General features: G+C 34.1%; 1 protein-coding gene and 1 long non-coding RNA gene across 3 annotated transcripts in view; both read left to right on the forward strand.

The window, feature by feature from the left end:
* Positions 1-20,728, forward strand: part of LOC114340546 (glutamyl aminopeptidase-like) — a 278,341-nt gene that overhangs the window by 174,982 nt on the left and 82,631 nt on the right. The window lies entirely within an intron of this gene.
* On the forward strand, positions 7,494-10,865 carry LOC126881319 (uncharacterized). Its single transcript, XR_007696796.1, has 2 exons — positions 7,494-7,859; positions 10,632-10,865. It is a non-coding gene; the product is annotated as an uncharacterized LOC126881319 (long non-coding RNA).

Here is a 20,728-nt window from a genome sequence, read left to right on the forward strand (position 1 = left end):
TCCAAAGTAACGTATGGTCCTAAAGTTTTGGGAAAAATTTCAAAAGCATATAACTCTGACCACAATAATCTTATATTTTTATTAAATTATTCAACAATTTAACTTAACTATCCTTATTATAAATCAAAATTCAAATGACAGACAAGGGACCATTATTTTCGATTTGCCTAATAATTCCCCTGACACGTTGCATCATCCTTTGGACTACCTCGGCGTCAATTTCTCTAATCTTTGTATATGTCGTAGTTTCTTAGAGAATCAGCCTTTTAGCTAAAAAACCAGTCACTTAGCTAAGAAGCGCTTCTTAGACTAATGAAATTCAATGTCTCCGCCCTCTTTTCTATAAAGCTGAAAAAATCAGCTTTATAGAGAAATTAGAACGTTTTAGTCTATAAAGCTAAAATCTTCAGTCACTTAGACTAATGTCGTTCACTTGCCCCGCCTCTTCTCTATGAAGCTGAAACCGGAGCAGTTTTATAGAAGTTTTGCGAAACGTGTGTCTAAAAATTTGAATTAACTATTTAGTGGGAAATAAGCCACAATTAAATTGAAAAAATAATTTTATTAACGTTTCGAAGCCCAAATCGGGTTTCGTTGTCAAAATACAAAATACAATTTTGTATTTTGTATTTTGATTTTTGTATCAATAGTATTTTGTATTTTGACAACGAAACCCGATTTGGGCTTCGAAACGTTAATAAAATTATTTTTTCAATTTAATTGTGGCTTATTTCCCACTAAATAGTTAATCATAAAAATGCCACAAGGAAATAGCTTCAGAACAGAAATTTGAAATTATCAATCTCTTAAGTACAAAGCCAAACTAATTTTTTTTTCATATTTGAATTTTATTGTCCTAATAAATTAGTGTTACAAAATAGATAATATCGACACACGATATGAAAAACATTGTAACTCACTTTTGCTTAATTTACAGGAGAGCGATTTCCACAAAATTTTATTTTTTACTGCGTGAGTGTTTATATTTTTTGTAGGTTTTTTAATCCATATTTTATAACTCTTCCTCAGTTTTTCACTTTCACGTATCACACTTTTGTTACGTTACTGGTCCTGATTTCAGTCGAGTTAAAATATCACTTTTTTAGAATTTTAGGTGATCATTGTAAGTGGCTTATACAATGATGTTTCAACAAAGTATGTTTCTTTGATTAGGTGCATATAAATGGTAACTAATAAGTAAATATCAAAATAAAGAGATTAGGGGCCGTCCATTAATCACGTGATGTTTTTTTTTGCTTTTTTAACCCCCCCCCCCACCCCCTTGGTGATACATGGTGAGGTTTAAGGCTAACCACCTCCCCCCACCCCTATATCACGTGTATTTTTTAGTATCTACAAAAAATCTATTTTTAGGTATTTATAAAATACACGTATCTATAAGTACCATCTAATTTTAGTATATAAAATTAAAACTACTGAAGAATTAAAACTGACCTAGCAACCCTGTTTACCCATGTATTCAGTGCCAAAACAACAGAATAACTGACAAGACTACCAATTCATCAGATAATAGGTATAATAATACATCATGTACAGACGAAAACCTCATAAATTAAATAGGAGACGGCGACAGGGTCAGTATTCCTAGTGGAAACACATGGTAAGAAACAAAACACTTCGCAAGTGTTCCTTCTTATCTTAAGAATTTAAGATAATTTACCATGAAGAGTAGGTATCACATGTCGCTTTTAACATTAACATCCAATATTAATAAAACTATTTATTATAGAAATTTGAATGAAAGGAAAGAAAATTAATGCGTTGTTGTATTGTAGAATATTGTGAATGAAAAATTAATTTTTTTTATTAGTCATACCAATGCCGCTTTCGATTTTTGAACACGTGTGACGAAAAAATAAATACACGTGATGTATTACTACACCCTCCTCCCCCTTGTGATGTTTCGTGATTTTTTATGGACCCCACCCCTCCCCCTTTCGAGCCTCACGTGATTAATGGACAGCCCCTTATTAGATTTTTTACTGATTTAATTAAAACGTGATTTTTTACAGACACAAGTATCTAAGAACTCACATCATACCTACTAACAAGAAGTAAATAAAATACACATTGATAAAAAACATTGATAACTTATAAAACAGTTTATAATTTTTCATTCAATAAAACAAAATTAGCCCCTGCCTAGCAAACTTTTATTCAGAGTCATCTTCCGAATTAGACAAGGCGAAAACGGCGGGTTCGAAGGGAAAAATATTCCCATGAGATTTTTTTGCATAATCACATTCGTGAGACATCCCAGAATAAGGTTCAAGAAGTCGCCCAAGTGAAAAGTGGGCCAATTTTTTTTAACAATTTTTTTTAATCAAATTGCAAGAATCAATATTTTTGGCCCGAACAATTTTTTTTTTAATTTTTTGGGCCATTCTGGACAAAAAAGGTCTCTTAAAATTTTTCTCTAAAGTTGATCGTTTTCGACTTATAAGCAATTTAAAATTGAAAAAAACGAAAAATGGCGATTTTCAAGGCTTAATAACTCGGTTAAAAGTTATTATTATGAAAGTCAATATATGACTAAATCAAAGTTTGAAGCCCCCCCCTACAAGATCCTGAAGAAATTTTTGTCATTATTTTATTACTAAGCTGTTATTTTTAAGTAATAATAATAAGCGCAATGCACGTGTGCGAGGCTGTAAATGCTGAGTGCGAGAGAGAAGCTATTCCAGCAGTCCAATTGTGCATCTTACTCGCACTCACATTTACAGCAGCGTCAATACGATACAACCACTCATTGTTATTAATTAAAAATAACAGCTTAGTAGTAAATTAATGACACAGATTTCTTCAGGATCATGTAACGGCGACTTTAAACTTTGATTTAGTCACTTCTGACTTTCAAAATAATAATTTTTGACCGAGTTATTAAGCCTTAAAAATGGCCATTTTCGCGTTTTTCAAATTTTAACTTGCTTATAACACGAAAAAGATCAACTTTAGAGAAAAATTATAAGAGACCTTTTTTGTCCAGAATGGTCCAAAAAACATAAAAAAAATTAGTCCGGGCCAAAATATTGATTTTTGCAATTTGATTAAAAAAAATTGTTAAAAGAAATTGGCCCACTTTTCTCGTGGGCGACTTCTTGAACCTTATTCTGGGATGTCTCACGAATGTGATTATGCAAAAATATCTCATGGGAATATTTTTCCCAACGAACCCGCCGTTTCCGCCTTGTCTAAATATTGTGTTTGTTGATAATGGGGAATATTAAAATAAAAACAGCAATATTGCTCTGGTATAGATTTACTAGAGCACAAAGCAATAAGACCTTTATATTTTGAAGTTGTTATGGGAAGTAATCTATTATAATAGCTAAACAGGAATTTGTTCCCATAAATCTTGTATAGTTTTATTCCCGGAATTGGTAGTTCGTGTGCTCAATTTTGGTTTGTGTTCTAGGTTTATAAATGATAATTGATCAGAAATTAGATTGTAATAAAAACTGAGAACATGTGGTTGTTCTCTACATATTTTCATATTGTACTTTCTTTCGACCAGAAAACTTGGCATTTATCTATGTCTAAATCCCAATTCGGCATTTCGTTTAACATTGGTTTCCAGATATCATTCTATGATATCAGAAGTCCAAGATATCATTTTGACTTAATCCTTTTAAATCGTCAGGTTTTCCTGTGCATTTTCGTCTACCGAATTTGCTCTGTTCTTACGGTGACCACGACCACGTGTACCTCAAGGTATACGCCCTCTACCTTCCTGACTATCAATGTTTTTGAATAGCGTAGTTAACCACATAATCTATGTTATGTTGAAAGTGTCCAAAAATGTTTTCTTACAAGGTTGGAGTAGATGTTCTACTAACTGCAAATTATATTCATATATCAAGTTTATTGTGACTCTTTTAACTTTGTCTGAGAACAATAAATAAATATTCGCTCTGTTTGTCATGATCAGGTATTGCCCAAAAATTATAAAATAAATTGATTCATTCGCTTTCAGATAATTTTGATTTACATTTTCTGTTACAATTATCGTTACATCCAGGTTCCATTTCTCTCATTTCCGTTAATTTTCCAGTTATTCTAGCATATTCTTGGCCAGAGTTCCTCGGTTTCTTCAAACATTCATTTTGAAACAACTTGGATCCCTTTGTCTCTACCTTCCAAGGTTTTTCGTCTTTGGGTATTGTTTTTTCTTAGCAGACGTATCTAATGATGAACTTGTACCTTTGGTGCATGTAGAAGTTTCCGCTATCGATGACATCGATGTGTCTTGAGCGTGCAATCCACTGTAAACATCACATGTTTTTGTAAGAAATATTCATGAATAATAAATTTTTTCAATATTGTAACATTTGCTACAATATTGTTTCCACCAAGTGAATCAAAATTTGCACTTACAATAAAGTTATTTTGTTAAATATTTACATAGATAGGATAAAAGTTTTTAGACCAAAAAGGAAGGTCATCCCTTCTAGATGTAATTTAAGCTATAGTTGAAAAACATTGTAAGTGGAGTTACAATGTTATTCATATCAGGTGTCGATATGTACTTAGACTTAAAGATAGGATATATTTAATAGATTATTAATAATTAAAAAATGACCATTATGTGAAATGTGAAAACCTATGAGCTTTAAAAGGAAACAGTAGCGATCAACAGGTATCAAAAACGCGTTCCAAGATTGCGGCTGTAATTTTGAATACTTTTTCGAGATATTTGGCGCACGTATTCGTAATATAATAAAGAATGGCGGTACAGAGCCCAATTTGAAAAATATATTAATATGTGGAAATTACTTTGTAATTAAATACAATATTAAAAAACGAGCCTGTACCGCCATTAAGAAGAACAAAAAAATACACTTTCGTATTTTTAAAAGCGTATTATAAAGCGTATTTTTTTGTTCTTCTTAATGGCGGTACAGGCTACCGCCATTCTCTATTATATTACGAATACGTGTGCCAAATATCTCGAAAAAATATTCAAAATTACAGCCGCAATCTTGGAACGCGTTTTCGCTACCTGTTGATCGCTACTGTTTTCTCTTAATAATGTATACTTCAGTGGTAAGAGAGCCTACCTTTGGATCCAAGGGTTGTGAGTTAGAATTTCAGCTGGGTAGGAAGTTTTTTATTAATTAAAAATTACTAAATGAAGATAGTTTTTATCCTTGTGGGATCGGTACTCACCGGAAGAACCGCAGACGTTCGGAAACAATCAGCGTCTCTTTGTACAGACAATGAAGTCGACTTTACTAAGTAACAAGGCATTTACTCAATACACACACACACTACACATTACACTGCCATTTACGAAATTAACCGTACCATGCTATTGGCCATTTGTTCTAGAGGCATACTAAATAAAAAAAGTTATTGTATATTATTTCAAAAAATTCCTAATTAGGTTAGCCGAAACAGACGGCCTTGTCCCTAATAGTCCTGTCGCCAGTAGGGGTACAACGGCCTCCTTAATTCAGATGGACTTACCCAAGTTTTCTTTATGTATTTTGACCCATAGAACACGAATTTTTTGGGTAACAGTCGATCCGGATGTCGACAAGATTGTTATAAACAAAGAACTTGAGGAATCACATAACAGCGATTTTTCGCAAAACAAAACATTTTTTTGTATTTTTTGGGTCATTCTAAGCAAAAAATGTTTTTACAAGTTTTTTCGTAGGATGCATAGTTTTCGACATAAACGCGGTTGAACTTTCAAAAAATCGAAAAATTGCAATCTTTGAACCCGAATAACTTTTGCTTGAAAAATAAAATAGCAATTCTGCTTACCGCATTTGAAAGTTCAAGTCAAATTCTATCGGTTTTAATTATTTTCATAGCTAAAAATTATTTTTTTTATTGTTAAACAAAGCTGTAAACACATAGTGATTGAATGATGTTTTTAATGCATTTCTAATTTGAAATCGAACGAGTAGGCGCGCATACAGAATTTCTACGTATATTACGTCCATTAAAACGCAGGCATTGTGTCTATAGCTTTGTTTAATAAATAAAACCTTAATTTTTAGCAATGCAAATAATCAAAACCGATAGAATTTGACTTGAACTTTCAAATGCAGTAAGCAGAATTGCTATTTTATTTTTTAATAAAAAGTTATTCCGGTTCAAAAATTGCACTTTATCGATTTTTTGAAAGTTCAACCGCGTTTATCTCGAAAACTATGCATCCTACGAAAAAACTTGTAAGACCATTTTTTGCTGAGAATCACCCAAAAATACAAAATATTGTTTTGTTTTCCGAAAAATGGCTGCTATGTAATTCCTCAAGTTCTTTGTTCATAACAATCTTATCGACATCCGGATCAACTGTTACCCAAAAAATTCGTGTTCAACGGGTCAAAATACATAAAAAAAAGTTTGGTAAGTCCATCTGAATTAAGGAGGCCGTTATTGTACCCCCCTGGCGACAGGACTATAAAAGTGTACTTTAGTTTTGATAAAGCCTGCTAAAATTTTGATGAAATAAACAATAATTGTTTAACCAAATAGTTTAAACTTTTTAATGCCGAACCTAGATTTTTTTTAGATATTTTAGGGTTATTCTGGATCAAAAAATATTATGTTGTACATTTTTCGTAAAGTTAACAGTTTTCGTGAAAAGCGCTGTTGATGAAAAAATCATGATTTTTGCTATTTTCAACCATTTCCAATGTGATATGGCGGCACCACACTCCGCTATGTGTTATTTGTATGCGCCTTATTCGGCCGCGTAGGACGAAGTGTGAAGAGTTCATTCGTCTATTCGCAGGCATACCGCATATGCACGAATAGGAAATACGCCTGTCCGTCCTGTTGTCGGTTTTTAATGGCGGCACCACACTTCGCTATGCGTTATGCGGCTACGCTGTAAATATTTTCTTTTGAAGTCTATAAAAACCGACAAGTGGACGGATATGCGTATTTGCTATGCGTGCTTACTCGCTATGTGCGCTCATCACACGAATATTGGCGAATGAACCCTCCATACTTCGTCCTATGCGACCGAATAAGGCGTATAACAAATAACACATAGCGAAGTGTGGTGTCGCCCTAACAATTCAAAGGACAAATATTTTGGCGCATACAGCGTAGCCCCATAAAAAATAACGCATTGCGAAGTGTGGTGCAGCCAATAGATTTGAACTCTCATATAGCAATAGGTAAACGTTTAGGCAACGTTTTTCGGAAGTTTCATTAAAAATGCGATATTTTTTAAAGCTTGTTGCTTACGCCGCGCTATTACGGTATTTTATAATTTTCCGTTGATTTTCATTTTCAGTGTTTATTTGCACAGGTAGAACTTGCACGACATCTAGAATTACACCTCAATTTCTCTTTAAAATAAGGTTTTGTCACTATTGGTTTGTCATTGGACTTTTGATGCTTTACAGTTGCAATTTTTGAAATCTGGTCCTCCTATTGGTAACTGAAGCATAGATGCCGCAAGGTAATTATTACGCCCAAGGGCGCCCCCAGGGAGTGGCCAGGTGGGGCCATCGCCCCCCCTGAGAATTTGGCGAAAGCGTGTAAAAAATATTTAGCTCTCTCTTACTTTATATTATAAAATAAATTCCATATTAATCATAATCGCTCACGAGATATGCCAGTTTAAATGTATTTTTTCTCAATCCCTTATCCCTTCTGACTGAGACGCATATGTTTGGATGGAACCGCATCGTTTTCGGTGCGCATGCCGCATGCACTGATGATGTCCGGTCTAGGCTTATCCAGTTGAGAAATGAAATAGGTGGGCTGAACGGCCGATCTGATACGTCTAGTAGTACGGTAGTGCTCACAATTTATATACTGTTATTCATAGAACTTATATTAACGTGTTAAAAGTGTTTTTTGTGCAACGTGTAAGTATTATATAATATACTTTATTTCTCACTTGACCTTAAATAAAATAGGCTTATTTTTACGAGTTAGTTATCTATTGTGTGTAAAGGTAAAAAATACTTTTTTATGAATTAAAATAACATCATTTGCGTCTATGAAGTACAATTACAATATTTATTTCAAAAATTGTGCTTGAAGTAATAACATTTTTTATAAGTACCCTTCCTACTTTAAGAAAATAAGTTATTCCTGTATCGCAGTTGAGATATTCAACTGTGCAAGGTAGGTATTTTAATCTACAAATTTTAATTAACTTAGATGAATTTTTTACTTCTCTAAAAGGTTTTAAAAATATTTTTCAATGCAACTAAATTATCCATTTGGTCTTATTCTGTCCATTTATCGGCCTACTCCCCGGTTAAATGCGTTAATTTATTTGACACCTAACACTTAGCTGATTGAATGCATCAATTTAATTAGCCTACTGTATTTGTAGAAAAATGGACATAAGGAAGTTCTTTAACAAGCCAAACAAGCGGCTGAAAATTGATGATGGATCTGACATACCGAACAGTACCGAAAACAGTAGTATAGTATGCAGTCAAAATGATTTAGCTGTTGCAGGGCCATCTAGCTTGGAGTCAGCTGTATCCGCCTCTCAAAGAGAAACTAACGTTGTAACGGCCACCGCATCGGATAATTTTGCGATTGTTGAAGACAGTTTAAATTTGGATGTTGGGAACTACCTTGATACTAATAAAATTTGTAGCTTGAACGATCGCTTGAAATTTACTTTGTTAACAAACCCATGGAAGCCAGATAAATGTTACAATTTCAAGTATGATATTGACGATGGCAAACGACCATTTATCCATGAATGGTTAAATACGTACCCCTGGTTAGCTTATTCAAAAGAAGTTAAAGGTGGGCTATGCAATTTGTGTGTACTGTTTAGGCCCCGCGTAACCCATGGTAGTTATCAAAGCGGCTTTATAAATCGCCCATTCACCAATTTCAGAAAGTTTCATGAAAATGCGAAATCGCATATGAACTCTGAATGCCACAGACAAGCATCTGAAAACTCAAGTAACTTTATATCTGTCATGAAAAATGAAAAGAAAAATGTTGAATGTCTTGCAAATTATGGTTTGGCCAAGCAAATTGAATCGAACAGAGCGAAACTAAAATCCATTGTTTCTTCAATTTTGTTTAGTGCACTACATGACTTACCATTAAGAGGTCATACCAATGAGGATGCTGTGTTCAATAACCTTTTACATTTTAGGAAAGAAGCTGGTGATTCTGTTTTAGAAGACCATCTGAAAAATGCGCCGAAAATTGCAATGTACGTTTCCCATAGGACACAAAATGAGATCAACGGTTTTAAGAGACGAGTTAGTTACAAAAATCAATGATAATGAAATATTTTCCATTTTAGCAGACGAAACAATGGACGTTACTGGTACAGAGCAACTCTCTCTGGGCGTGAGATATTTTGATAAAAGTGAAAATTGCATCAGAGAAGACTTCCTTGGTTTCACCCCATTAAAAAGTTTAGATGCTGAACATATAGCAAATGCTATTACTTTAACATTAACAAATTGGGGCTTGAACTTGGAAAATGCAGTTGGCCAAGGATATGATGGTTGTAGTACAATGGCTGGGGAAATAACTGGAGTACATAAAAGAATAACTGAGAAATACCCAAAAGCTCTATATTTTCATTGCGCCAGTCATCGGCTAAATTTAGTAGTCAATGATTTAAATGACATACCACAAATCAGGAATACAACTGGCACAGTTAAGGAAGTTATAACATTTTTTCGGCAGAATGGCCAAAGAAGGGCAATAGTGGGAACTCTTCAAAAACTATGTGAAACCAGATGGACCGAAAAATATAAAGCAATTCGAAAGTTTAGTGAGCAGTTTGTTAGCATCGCTGAAGCACTTCAGAGTCTATCGACTGAAGGTAACCGTGACACAAGGCAGAAAGCTTTCCAGCTTCATTGCGCAGTTACAAATACAGCATTTGTGATATGTCTACATGTGATTGCCAAATACTCTGCCAAGTTAGAAATCGTTACGCAAATGTTACAAGGTGTCAGTGTAGATATTTTGAAGATATCAAAACACATTCAGAAGGTTACTGAGCTATTCAGTTCAGACCGACAAAATGGAGAAAAAGAGTTTGATAACATTATGGCAAATGTTGAAACAACAGCAAACAAGCTTGGAATCGAGCTCACATGTCCTCGTGTTGCTGCGAGACAGGTTCACAGACCAAATCACTCTACCCAGACTATCAACGAATACTATAGAAAGTCCATTTTCTTGCCTTATTTGGATTCTTTGGTTCAATCGTTGAAAGATAGGTTTTCAGATAGAAACAAACCATCATTTGAAATTTTCAATCTGCACCCTAAAATCATGAAAGATCTTTCTAAGGAAGATTTTGAAAAGTCTATTAACAATATAAACAGCACGTATTGTGAATTGTTAGACAACTTTAAGGAGCAATCAATTCTGTGGTTCGACCTTTGGAAAAACACGGAGATAGATGCCAAAGCCTTGGAAAAACTGAACTTAATAGAGGTTCTTGAGCATGAGTAGGCCTGCTTTTTGCCGTCAGTAGCAAAAGCCATCCAAATAGCTCTTTGTCTGCCACCAACAACTTGCACCATCGAGCGATCATTCAGGTAACTAACTATAATTTTATTACGTTATATTCTTATCCATGTGTTTCAGTTCTTCTAAAACTTACATTACAATAACAACCTCGATACTTTTTACAGCACTCTCAAACGTGTGAAGACCTGGATAAGGAATACGATGTCGAACAATCGTCTAAGTGGGCTATGCCTGTTATCTGTACACAGAAGAAAAATAAAAGAAAATAAAGAAAACTTCATGCAGAAAGTAATTGATTTATTTGCGATGGACACCAGAAGAATTCAATTATTATTTAAGTAACATTTTACTGACACTAACCGTGTTGCGTTTTAAACAGCAAAACAATTTTTCTTGTATTTTTTGTTTCAATACCCTTTGCCCCCCTGAGGAAATATCCTGTGGGCGCCCTTGAGGTAATACTTGCATTTTTACGGACATCAGACATCATCAATACTGACACATGCAGATCCAGAAACTGTTATTTCACCACTGATTTACTATACCATGAACTATTCGTTTTAAGGTCATTATGATACCAAATATATTATGGTGATCTAAAGGATTGAGGTCAACTTTATCTATTATAATATAAGTACCTAACACTATTTTACCTGGAGATAGTTGAAAATTGATCTTCAGAATTTTTAAACATTTTGGCAGATTCTATTTTTTATCGTTTTTAAGATTCATCTTGCACTTCTAATAGTAACCTTTTTCCTCTCATACAATTACAAAGGTGACATACAAATGTATTTTTTATTTAAAATGTGCCGCATGTTGAATGAATCGTCATTTCGCATTTATTGCAAGTATGAAGTTCATCTTTAATGTGGTTACTACAAATGCCGCAAAATACTTGATAATCAGTGTTGAAGATCTAAGCTCTTGTGACCTATTTAATGCCCAGCAAAGAAAGTATTATATTAGTTAGATAACGTTGAACTTCTTTTAAAAATACAAGAATACACAGCCTTATTCAACCATCATAGTATTCTTACAATGTAACATCTAACAAAGTCAAAACTTCTCTCACTAGGCACAAAAATCCAGATATAGATATAAAATTATAATATGACCAGCAGTAGCGTATAAAAGCGAAACATGGACGCTAACAAAAAGAGAACTAAATGCATTACTGGTGTGGGAACCTAAAATCCTTCGAATGATATATGGCCCTTGCAGATAAAGCATTCACCGAATGATAGCCGGTATAAGTAATCCCCCACTTACTGACCAACGGCTTCGGGCGGATGAGTTGGTGAGTGGTAGGGCACTCTGTTGTCCTGAGACCGAGAAATCGGTCTCAAAGGCGGAGGAACCAGGAAATGGTCAACGGCATCAGGATGTAGAAGGCCAGGAGAAACCACTACATTAAAGATCCTTGTGGATATCTCTAGTACAGCTTCCCATGACAGATAAGGAAACTATACATACATTTAATGATCATGGACTTCGGAATCCAAGATTCGGCAGGGGAGGAAGATCACAACCAGACCACGGGGCCTCTCAGGTCGTCAACAAACGAAAACCCCGTGTCGTGGAAATTCACAAGATAGCTACGTGGAACGTAACAACTATGTTTGAAGGTGCGAAATTACAAAATATTCAGCTAGAAATGGCCAGACTAGACATTCCTATCCTAGGTATATGCGAGACGAAATGGCTAGGGTCAAACATATTTGACAGTAATGGATACATTGTATACCACTCGGGAAAGGCAGAAGCACCCAGACGTAACGGAGTCGCAATCATTATCAAAGAAGAAATTCGTAACTGTATCCGAAATTTCGTCCCCTTCAATGATCGTATCATGATGATTCAGCTGCAAAATAAACTACTGAATATTAATATAATACAAGTCTATGCACCAACAGGTGACAAACCTGATGAAGAAATTGAGCAATTCTACAGCGAAATTAAACAAATTCTCCGGAGCACAAAAAAACATGAAGCTACAATTATTATGGGAGACTTCAACTCAAAAGTCGGTGCCGAAATCACACAAGATATAACCGGAAAGTATGGACTTGGAGAAAGGAACGAAAGAGGGCAAAGACTAATACAGTTCTGCCAAGAAGAGAAATGCATTATATCAAATACTTTGTTTCAGCAACCTAAAAGACGACTATATACCTGGAAATCTCCAGCTAATCAAGAGGGAAAGATAGTCAGAAATCAAATTGACTACATTATCATTAATAGAAGGTTTAGAAACAGTATTACATCTGCAAAAACATACTTAAGTGCAGACGCAGCAAATAAAAGCCCCCACAACGCAGAAGAAACCTAATACTCGACTCCTAAGAAATGCCGTAATAGCAGATGAGTTCGGAAATAAGATAAATCGTGAGATTAAAGAGCAGTTAGAAAGATCTGAACAAGAAAATATCGCTCAAAATCTAGATATCATGAATTCCGCCATGGTCACCATAGCAAACGAAGTTTGGAAACCAGAAAAAGACTCAATAAAGAAAAAGGATTGGATGACCGATAAAATATTAGACCTTATTCAACAAAGAAGAAATTGGAAAAACAAAGACGAGATTCGGTATAGAGAGATATATCGACAAATAAGGTACGCGGTTAAGCGAGCAAAAGAGGACTGGATGGAACAAAGATGTCGTGAAATGGAAGAACTACAAAGAAAACATGACGAGTTTAATATACATAAAAAGCTTAAAGAAATTACCTACACTCAGAGAAAAAGAACTCCTCACTTTATGAGAAACTGCAAAGGTAAAATAATTCTCGACTTGGATGAAAAAAAGGAAGAATGGACTAACTATATAAAAGAGCTCTTCCTGGATACGAGGCCACCACTTAACATCACAAAGTATACGAATACTGGTCCTAGCATTTTAAAAGCGGAAGTAGAGAAAGCCATCAAACAGAGCAAAAATGGGAAATCTCCAGGCCCTGACCAAGTACCATCAGACTGGCTCAAACTTCTGGATGACGACAATGTCTCACAACTAACAAACATTTATAACCATATATACGAGACTGGAATGATGCCACAGATATGGTTAGAGTCTACATTTATTTCACTCCCAAAAAAACCTAATACATCATCATGTAAAGACTTTAGACTAATTAGTCTCATGAGCCACTCTCTCAAGCTACTTCTTAAGATAATTCTTAATAGAATCAAGCAGAAATGTGAAGAGACAATGGGAAACAAACAATTCGGTTTCAGAGAAGGATTGGGAACAAGGGAAGCTTTGTTCTCAATGTTAACATTACTTCAACGATCATGGGAAGTACAGAAACCAATTTACGTCTGCTTTATAGATTTTGAGAAGGCGTTTGATAGAGTTCAACATGATAGGTTGTTTCAATATCTAAAAATGATTGGAATAGATGATAAAGATCTAAGACTTTTACAACATCTATATTGGAATCAAGAAGCTTCTATTCTGGTAGACGGCAAAGAAACAGACAAAATTTGCATTCAAAGAGGTGTCAGACAGGGTTGTGTGTTATCCCCAACTTTGTTTAACGTATACTCAGAAATAATTTTTAATGAAGCCTTGGAAGGACAATGTGGAGTTCGAATCGGGGGTGAAACTATTAACAACATCAGATATGCAGACGACACCGCGATCATGGCTGAAAACATTGAAGATCTTCAATTCCTTATAGATCGAGTCACTAGAGAATGCTCCAATAACGGACTTAACATAAATGCAACAAAGACAAAGTTACTTGTGGTTAGTAAACAAGACGTCGGCCCTATGCAACTAATTGTCAGTGATGAATCAATAACAAAAGTTAACCATTTTAAATACCTAGGATGTTGGATAAACGAGACACTAAATCCGGATGAAGAAATTAAAACTCGCATAGAAATTGCAAGAGGAGCATTTATGAAATTTAGATCTATTCTGAGCAACTCTCAGCTGAACTTACAACTAAGAATCAAGTTCCTAAAATGTTATGTGTATCCTGTATTACTATATGGATGTGAAACCTGGATCATGAAGGTTAACATGATGAATAAATTAGAAGCCTTTGAGATGTGGTCATATCGTAGAATGCTCAGAATATCTTGGGTTCAACGCATTTCTAACAGAGAAGTCTTAAACAGAGTAGGTCAAGGCGAAGGTGACTTAATGAAGATGATAAATAAGAGAAAACTTGAATATCTGGGGCATATAATGAGAGGTAGCAGATACAGGATGCTGCAGTTAATACTCAATGGAAAGATCGACGGAAAAAGAGGAATTGATCGAAAGAAATATTCATGGCTCCGAAACCTTCGTCAATGGACTGGCTTATCGGCAGATCAATTGTTACATGCCGCACAAGATCAAGAACGATATCGGCAAATTGTTATGGAAGCTACCCACGCCTAAAAATTTGGGCACGGTACTTAAAGAAGAAGAAGATACAGCGTGACAAACGAATGGAGGCGCAGATACAATAAAGAGTTAGTCTCTCTCAGGAAAGAAAAATCTAGTCAGATATATAAAGGCCAATAGACTCCGATTGGCAGGGCATGTAATACGTAGTAACGACAATCGCCTTATAAACAGTGTGTTTTGAGAAAGGCCAAATGGGAGAAGGTATGTAGAACGGTCTAGAATAAGATGAAAAGATGCAGACAGAAAAGATCAAAAGATCTGGAGAAAATGGGAGTGAGACAATGGGAAATAGTCGCACAGGACCGACAAAACAAGGAAGGCAATAGTAAACGCGGCAAAGACTCGCAAAGAGTTGTAATAGTATTGATGATGATGATTATGAGCTTTCTTGTAAAAACGCCTAAAACCCCTGACAAAAACCCTAAAACATAATTATATTTTCATCAGTTTACGTATAATTTTAAAGTTGCATCTGTTTTTGATCTGGCTTACACAAATATCAACGGATTTTACGATATTTCGGTCTCCCGCATATTGTCATGATGATATTAAGAAGCTTATAAATTATTGAACATCTCCTTTATTTTCCTATACATGTACTAATATGTTGTTTCCTCATTGTTCTTGCATTTGTTTCACTTCCATAAATATATTAACAAACCTGTTAGCTTCATGTGCCGATTTATTTATTGATACGCACAACAGGCCGTTAAGACATAGGGCATTTTTATAAAATACAATCTAATCACTAATTATCCTCCTCCTCCTTCTACGGCACTACAGCCCAAATTGAGCCTTGACCTTCTTTATTTTTTACCTCCACCTTTGTTTGTCTGTGGCTGCTCTTCTCCATACACGGAATCCTAAAAGGGCTAGTGCGTCGCTGTTTACTGTATCTTTCCAGCGCTTTTTTGGCATTCCAACCGTTCTCTTTCCCTACATTCTAGCATTCAGTGCTCTTTTTGGTAGCCTATCCTCTCCCATTCTTATCACATGTCCGGTCCATTGCAAGGGTGTTTCCTATAAAGTTGATAAAGCTCGTTGTTGTATCGACTTCTGAAGATTCCCTTTTCCTTCACAAGTCCTAGTATTCTCCTAGTACTTTCCTTTCGGATGTGTCGAGTTTGTTTTTGGATGTGTCTTTCTGGGCCCATGCTTCACTGCCATAGCTTGCTATTGGTCGGATCAAGGTTTTGTAGATTCTCATCTTTGTATTTCGGTGGTATTTTTCGATAGTTTTCCATTCACTAATTTATCACTAATTACAATTTTTGAGGCCATGAGAGCCAAAGTGGCCTAACTGATAAGAATATTACTTTACATAATCAAAGAAAATGATCAGATGTTAACAATGTCCGATTGTTTTAGTAATTGTATGTTGACCAAGAATCATTATTGGTCAACATACAAATACTAAAACAATCGGACATTGATAGCTTCTGACCATTTTCTTTAATTATGTGAAGTAATGTTCTTATCAGTTACGACACATGAATTTCCTGGTAAAAACTCCTAAAACTCCTGACAAAAACCCTAAAACATTATACTATATATGTAATATTAATGGCTGCCCAACGAGTAATCTTGACAGATCTAGCAACTAATTTCATACTGTCGATATGTGCTTATTTCATTCTGTCGCATTTATAAAAATTCACTCTCAACATTTTTCCCTATCGCGCTAAAGTCTAAAGAAGTATAACTTCAAAAATCTGTTTACCAAAATAAACATTTTTAGAAAAAGTAAATAAATTAGTTTAATAGTTTCCGGTAATACCGGACGCTAATAAAATAAAGCACCAGATACAATAGGGTAGGCTAGGTAGATATCTGGGTGGCATTACTTTATTCCAAGAAAATATATAACAGATTATAATGTTTATGACTTTGAATATTGAAATTCCGAAACGGGGAGGAATAGAAGAATAACAGACTAAGAGCCGCTATAGGTGAAATTTCTTAATCATTTTAGGCACGATGGGACCCTATAACTTAAATCAGTGGTTCCCAACGGGGGCGGTACCGCCCACCGGTGGGCGTTGAAGAGAGATAAGGGGGCTTTTTGGGTCCAAGGAAAATTTGGGGGGCGTTGAGGAACAGCTGCCGCCCCCCTAAAGTAACTCATTGCTTCTTTGTTTCTAACAAATTTGCTTTTCGCTTCTCACACAGAAATAGAGAAGGTGAATCCGAAAATATAAACGAAATGCACAAAATGCATTTTGGTTATGCACCGTGCAATTTTTTATTTATCACTCAGTCCAACACTGCAACAATTTCGACGTTGCAGTCGAACGTTTCAGTTTGGTTGGTATAATTCCACTTCCAGTAGAACCTTTCTGCTTTAAGTGAATTTTGGCTCCTCCTTCGCGCAGCGGCATGGTCAGGCATAACTTAATCATTCGAGATTGTTTCGCTAAAGCAGGGTGGTGAATTTTCTGTGTGTTATTTGCAAAAAGTTGCAGTGCATTTATTAGAAATATATTTTATTGTAATACATATTTGTCACAAAGGTAAGTATCTACGTGGCATTTATATCACTTACTATAATTCTTTATTATTTTTCCCTATCGTAATTTACGAGGTATTTGTAAAAATGTAATAAATCTAAATTTGTTTCCTTATATGTATAGTTATTGTAAAATATTCAAAAAGTACCAACTTGCACAAACTGGATCAAAGTAAAAAGTTAATTAAGACCTACCTACACTGAGAGGAGAATTGGGGAAAAAGTACAAAAAATCTTAATAAAATTTACTATACTGAATAGTAATCTGATCATAGACTGCCAAAAATAAACTATTTACTGAATATAAAGTTATTTTTATAATATGTGTACAGTATGGTAATTTTTAATAAGTTGTTTTGTAATTTTTCCTCAAATTCTTCTCTCAGTGTATATTTATTTACTTGTGGCATGTTTTAAATTTCTCGACTACTTGCTTGGATATTCCGTCACTCTGAAATATTGATTTTGCTAACTAAAAAATATTTAAAAGTTTATTATTTAAAATTATCAAAGCGGTGGCTACAGCATACAGTAGAGCGTCGGTAATCCGAACCCTGGTAATCCGAACGATCGCTAATCCGAACGCAAAAAAAAATTATAAAATTAAAAAATATGATCGCGGACCGAATTTTTGGATTTAATATGACAATATGGGCAAAATATGACCGCGGATTTTTGTTTTGTTTATGCAGAAATATATATATATATATATATATATATATATATATATATATATATATATATATATATATATATATATATATATATATATATATATATATATATATATATATCACTGAGTCTTTTGATCACTGAGTGTGTTTCAAAGATTTACATCTTTTGTTTTTTTGTTTTTCAAACATATATTTTACTTATAGTAATTAGGGAATTAAAACGTGAGGCTGTCATGGTCAGATTATGCGGCGTAGATATACGCTCCTGCTATGTCTGGGTCTCGAATGTTGTTTTTTGATGGAATGTGTCTAAAGATATTCAACCTCTCATCTTTATTGATAAGCCCAGAGAGGTTGAAGAGGGCGAAACACATTTCTAAGAACAGGTGTTTGGATCTTTGATTCTATTCAAGAAATTTTTCCCAACCTGAAATGGTGGATGTGTGAATTGTTCGTAAGGGGATTTTTCCACATTCTCTATTTCATTTGTTTGATATATATATATATATATATACATCCCGCTATCATAATGTCATCTTTTCATGTTGCAGTCATTTGGCATCACCAAGAAATACTATCATTTTCGAATTTTAATTCGTGTATGTTTGTTGAGCGCATTTTTTAACGCCCTGTATCGTTCTCAGTTTTCTAAAATTTTAATTTTAAAAATTTAAATTATATACAAAAATTTTTACACTTCATAACCATTTTGACTTCCACCACATAAAAATGTGTATTTCCCATCATTTTGCCGCTTTTCGACGTTGCCACGAGTTACAAATACCGATCTTTTGAGGACAGGTAGAAAAGGTCTATTGTAAACTTAGAGGATGGAATATTTTGGTAAAATATTCCATCCTCTCAGATTATAAACTACATAAAAGGTAGGTTCTTTACCTGTTCAGCTGGATTAACAAGCAAGGGTCTAAATATTTTACGAGTTGAATTGTGTTTATTTGATTTCATCTGTTAAATTAAAATTTCTCATACCGACTTAAAATATTTGTTTGAAAAATTCATTTTATATTTTCGTTTAATTTACTTAGGGTTTTTGGTCAGAATTTTAAAGAAACGCTTGGTTTGACATAAAATTTGGGACACGTACCTATAGCTAATATGTTAAAGAAAAAAAGTGATATTGTGCCGATATGTGCTTTTGATCTGGAGGTGAGTTTCGTCGGTTATAGGGTATGAAAACAAATACGTTCAAATAAGTCCGGAATTGGATAAACTGACTAATTCTAAGCAACTTCTATTTTATAGCGTTTTTCACTAAGTCAATACTTTTAGAGATATTTGCGAGTGAATATGTTCATTTTTCAACAAAAAAAAAAACGTTTTTATACGGTTTTTCGCAAATAACTCAAAAAGTAGGTACTTTATTGAAAAAAAATTAGCAAATAGTAAATATAGCTTATAAAAAAGTGAAAAAATGGTATATGTGTCAGGTCTGTAGACCCAGTAGAAGCAGAGTTATTGCTAAGCTTTGTTTTAAAACCAAGAGGAGTAGGTAAACTAAATGGCAGATTCACACCCAAGAAAGTCACTAGAAATATCATCAGATAAATCTTCTTTTTTGGTTGATCATATCGGCCTTTGACGGTAATCTTGACTAAAAATCTAAAAATAAAAGGAAGAACGCAGAAAATACAAAAATTGCTGATAAAATAAATAAACTAACCTATGAAATGCCAATAGTGTCAAAATTTGATATGAGTAAAATTGCCTGAGGTTGTACCAATTACAAACAAGGTGTACGGCGCGGGAAATTTGAATGACTCCTCTTGTTTAAAAACAGACTATAGTGAAAAATAAGCTCTTATATCTCAAATTCCAAATCGAATATTTTAACGTGAAATAAAAAAAATGAAACACTTTTCTGGGAAAACTTATTACAACTTTCTTAAAGTGTTTAAGAAAACGTTTATTTTTATTTTTTTTTAAGTTTCCAGCAGCAAGAGTAAGCAGGTTACGCTCAAAATACAGTTGTTCCTTTTTTTTGGTTAAAAATATTCTAAAAACTCCCTCTAATTAACAGCCCAAATGGAATTAATCGTTACCACTTCACAAGTAACTTTATGTATTGTTTGTGTTTGTAAGTTTCATCAGTTCAAAGTGCTTATTTGTGGAAAAATTTGGTTTTAAAGTAAATTTTTTTAAATCTTTAATTTTGAAAAAAAGACTTTTGTCAAAATAACTTAAAAATTATTAGTGATACCAAATATCTTAAAGAGTAAAAAATGTAGGTGTTGCTTTTTTAAATATTTGGAATTTTTTGATTTTCTGGAAGACAAAAATTGGTTAAGATATGGCTGTTCAAAATTTGCATATACATACTCGTGACTAGTGATTCGAGGCCTTTCAACAAAACCCCTTTCAAAAATAAGCATTTTGAACCAATGCAACTTACAGATCATATACAGGGTTTCCCCGAAAATAGTGCGTTCCTTAAAGGTATAGATAGAAAGCACAATGTAGAGCAAAAAAGTCTTATAACATTTTATTCTAAATTCAGCCGTTTGACCAAAAAACGAAAATACATTTTGATATGCAAATTGATACTCAATTAGTAAATAAACAAGGGGTCCCATTAGATTAAATTTCACAGTCACAGGTTCTTCTACGCCATGTTGCCAGGTCATATAAATTTATGAAAATAAAAATTTACTCTTATG

The sequence above is a fragment of the Diabrotica virgifera genome, chromosome 3, assembly GCF_917563875.1.
Source record: "Diabrotica virgifera virgifera chromosome 3, PGI_DIABVI_V3a".
Taxonomy (NCBI): Eukaryota; Metazoa; Arthropoda; class Insecta; order Coleoptera; family Chrysomelidae; genus Diabrotica; species Diabrotica virgifera.